The 4406-nt window shown below is 37.3% G+C and overlaps 1 pseudogene; it reads right to left on the bottom strand.

The window, feature by feature from the left end:
- Window positions 1–1098: 1098 nt before the first annotated feature.
- On the bottom strand, window positions 1099–2710 carry LOC141515455 (suppressor of cytokine signaling 5-like; annotated as a pseudogene).
- Window positions 2711–4406: the final 1696 nt, after the last annotated feature.

A 4406-nucleotide genomic window follows, 5' to 3' on the forward strand; every position in this document is an offset into this window, starting at 1 on the left:
GGTAAGTAATCTGACTTCTTGGATTTCTGAACCTTGATTTAAGAAGAATTACAAAACATTCCAACTTTTGTAAAATTATAGAAAAAAATTCTCACTTCAAATATGAATAGCACTGTTGAAATGCTCACTCAGTACTAATCATTTGTTCTTAGTAGGAAATAGAAATCATATTCAATGCCCCAAAATTGCTTCATCTTATTACAACTATTAAAAAACAAGCAGTTAGAAAAAATTAGCAACTTTTTAAATGATTAAGCCTTACTGAAGATGTGCAGTTTTGTCCTCTACTAATTATTTCTATTTTTTGTCTTAATAGTATTTTATTTTTTCTAGTTACATGAAGAGAAAGTTTTCAATATTCATTCTTCTAAAATTGTTTCTTTTCCTCTCTCCCCAAAACAGCAAGAATCTGATATAGTTATACATGTACAATCATATCAAACATATTTCATATTAGTCGTTTTGTGAAAAAAGAATCAGGACAAAAGGGAGAAACTACTAGAAAGAAAAAGCAAAAAAAATTAAAGTGAAAAGATTAAATGCTTCAATCTGCCTTCAAACTTCATAGTTCTTTCTCTGGATGTAGATGACATTTCTATCACAAGAACTGTCTTTGTTCACTGTATTACTGAGAAGAGCTAAGTTCATCATAGTTGATCATCATATAATGTTGCTGTTAATGTGTACATTGTTCTCCTGGTTCTGCTCACTTCACTCAGCATCAGTTAATGTAAAGTCTTTTCATGCTTTACTGAAGTCTGTCTGCTCATTATTTCTTTGATATACTACAACTTTTCAGACATTCCCCATTTGATAGACATTCCCTCAATTTCCAATTCTTTCCCATCACAAAAGTAGCTGTTACAAATATTTTTGTACTCATGGGTCTTTCCCTTTTTTATGATCTTTTGGGATATAGCCTTCTAATTGTTTCAATAGGCATAGCAGTTATTTGTATAAGTGGTAGCAGATAACAGTGGACAGATACTAAGATTAAGGACAATATTGCCAAAAACATGATACTGGTACATGTGTTTGTTCTTGTTATACTATTTGATGCTATAAAAATAAACCTAATAAAAGCCTACTGAATGGAGTTTACCTTGCCTATATTGATTCTCACTCTAACCAGAACACCCTAATTTTCTGTTTATAGTTATACTCTTTTCAAAAGTCTTATAACATTGATGATAAAGGGAGACCATCAATCCCATCATGTGTAGTACACCTATGGCTTACTGCACCACAGATATTATTGTAGGCTAAAAGGAAAAGTCCAATTTAGTGATACAATAAGCAATGATTCAAAAAAAATGCAAAAACTTAGATTTTTTTTTTAGTTTTTTTTCAAGGCAATGGGGTTAAGTGGCTTGCCCAAGGCCACATGACTAGGTAATTATTAAATGTCTGAGGTTGGGTTTGAACCCAGGTACTCCTGACTCCAAGGCCGTTGCTGTATTCACTGCGCCACCTAGCTGCCCCCAAAAGTTAGATCTTTATAATGTTCTAGAAGCCCTGTTACAATGTAGGAGTGAAAGTCACAGGATCACAAGCATCAAAGCTCAAACTGTGGTTCCATTGCTCTATGTAGGCATATAGGGATTAGCTACAATAACAGAAACTCGCAGAGAAGAGATGGCCCTCACGAGCAGAGTCCCTGAGCAAGAAAGTGCCTTGGAGCTTCCCTAGAAGGGTCTTCATTTCCCAACAGTCCATTATGCCTCAGTGGCAAGGATTCCTCATCATCTGAAAAAGATCAGGCACATGGCAATGAATATAGTTGATTTGCATGTGAATTTTCCATGCTTCTAGTGACCAGAGTTTATATGAGTGTGGCTGCTCTAGAGTCTTCTTCCTAGTCACAGCTCTCCTAAGGGGTGGCAGTATATTCTCCAGTCATGTTAGTCAGGGGCTAACTTTGATCACAACTTATATAAGAGATTGAACTGTGCAGTGGTCTCAAATATAGGCATTTGTACATTGGGAGGACTATCTCACACCTTCTTAAGTTCTAAACCATATTTTCTCCTGAAGTCAATCTTCCTCATCTTCAGTAGATCAAGGATATCAAAGAAGGTTGACAGGAGCCTTGTGATACTGAACCAAATGCTATTTCTGGTATAGATCTGTTTAAATATTAATTCAGAAAGTTGGTTTTCTTTTATTTGAAGAGAGGGGTTTTGCTAGTTTATTATAAATTTTCTTGGGAAAGCATAACCTGGCAGTGTCCTACAGCCTCTGCTCAGAGATTGACATCTCACTGTCCTTCTTACCTTCCATGTTATGGACAGAGTTCCCACCATAACATATCTCTCTTCTCTGTAGACTCTTTGGGTCCTATCAAATCTTTTCTCAGTTTCTAATGAATTTTGTGTCTGAATATTTCTTCTTCCCACCCCATAAAGAATCTCTTCACTCATTGTCCTGTGTGAATGATGCACTCATCAATAATCTGAAGGATTTCAATGCAACAATTTTGGTTTCTTCTTGAAGACTGTTTTGAAGGGCTTAATTCAAGTTGTAAGTTGTAATATTCTTTCTTAAGGGAGTTCTTTGTTGCTGAGGAGGCAAATCCCCTATGCTGATGTTCCTTTCTTTGATAGATAAATATCTATTGGAGTTCCCATCTATATTTTTTACTATTCTTTCCTCTATGGTTAAAAAGATTCTGACATCTGCATTTGAAGTTATTCCACATCTTCCCCACTTTATTTATTGATTATGATATTTGAAACCACTGGCATCTACATACATTTCTCATCAAACAGGCTTCATTCTGGGAATGTTATGGGAAGAAGTATGTCTTGAAATTTTCATTAATGTTTTCTGAATTGTCATTACAAATTTTTCAGAACATAAAAGATATGAGAAGGCACCTTTATAAAAGTAGCTTTGTAAAAGTGAAGGAGGGACCAGGAATATAGAATATCACATATATCATCTCTTTTTATTGTTTAGCTGAATATTGTTTTTTCCTTTTATCTGGATCTCTGCGATCTACAAAATTAATGTTTGATTATATAACAAAACTGCCACAAAGACAGGAGACATAAAGGAAAACATTGACTGAAAAAGTAATTGAACATTGAGACCCCAGTGAGGGGCAACGTCCTCTATGGGCACACTGGCCCAGCTAGAAAGATTTGGGTCACATGGCTGGGTGCCAATGTGTCAGCCTGCTGATCCAGCCCCCATTGCAGAAATCCAGGGTGCCTTCCCTTTTCCTCCTAATGGAGCCTGGGGCCCTGGTTCCATTGTATGCCTCCCATTCTATAGTCACTTTTCCCCTCTCCTAATTTCCCTCCACTTCCTCCCTGGCCACCCGGAATGGAAAATGCTTCAGAGAATTGGGGGGACTATTCCTCCTCCTCTTCTGTTCTTAAAAGAAACTCTAAATCATTATTTTGAAGTTTTTTAGGGATTATTACTACTGGGGACAAATGAAATTAAAAGACTCATCCTAGAGCCATAACTGGGTGCCAATGTGTCAGCCTGCTGATCCAGCCCCCATTGCAGAAATCCAGGGTGCCTTCCCTTTTCCTCCTAATGGAGCCTGGGGCCCTGGTTCCATTGTATGCCTCCCATTCTATAGTCACTTTTCCCCTCTCCTAATTTCCCTCCACTTCCTCCCTGGCCACCCGGAATGGAAAATGCTTCAGAGAATTGGGGGGACTATTCCTCCTCCTCTTCTGTTCTTAAAAGAAACTCTAAATCATTATTTTGAAGTTTTTTAGGGATTATTACTACTGGGGACAAATGAAATTAAAAGACTCATCCTAGAGCCATAACTAGCCTGTTCTGGAAAATACCATAAAGCACATTCAAGGCAAATAGCATGGACTTCCTCAAATCCATTTTAAAAGAAAAAAATCAGTTGAACAAGGGAAAGGAAGAGACAAAAGGTCTCACTGGGAAAGGGGGATCCTATAGCCCCCCTAGTTATTTGCCTCTTGCTACCCATTTGACTTTGGACAAGTCATTTCATCTTTCTGGGTCTCAATTACTCTCTCTAAAAATGAAGAAACTACAGTAAATGATCTCTAAGATTCCTTTCAGTTCCAAAGCTAAAATCTTATTGGTCTGTATGATGCCAAGTCCAGTCTTGGGATCTGCTGAAGATCAGTATCTCTCAAACATTCAGCACCCTGAAGCAAAGCCTTAGGTAAGTTAATTCTCTTGCAGAAACATCTCTTTTTTGTCACAGGTTCAGCAGCATGCCATTCCCTGAGTTGAATGTGAGCTTCTTGAGGACTATATCATTAATCTTTAAACCTCCAGTCCCTAGTACACTACTGCACTAGGTGGGCAACAGATGCTTGTTGATTGAAAGACCAGTCAGTCAGTCAGCCAATAAATATTTAATTAAGTTTATTGTTGTTGTTCTTGTTGTTACTGTTTGTTCCTCT

Source organism: Macrotis lagotis, chromosome 1 (genome assembly GCF_037893015.1).
Source record: "Macrotis lagotis isolate mMagLag1 chromosome 1, bilby.v1.9.chrom.fasta, whole genome shotgun sequence".
Taxonomy (NCBI): domain Eukaryota; kingdom Metazoa; phylum Chordata; class Mammalia; order Peramelemorphia; family Peramelidae; genus Macrotis; species Macrotis lagotis.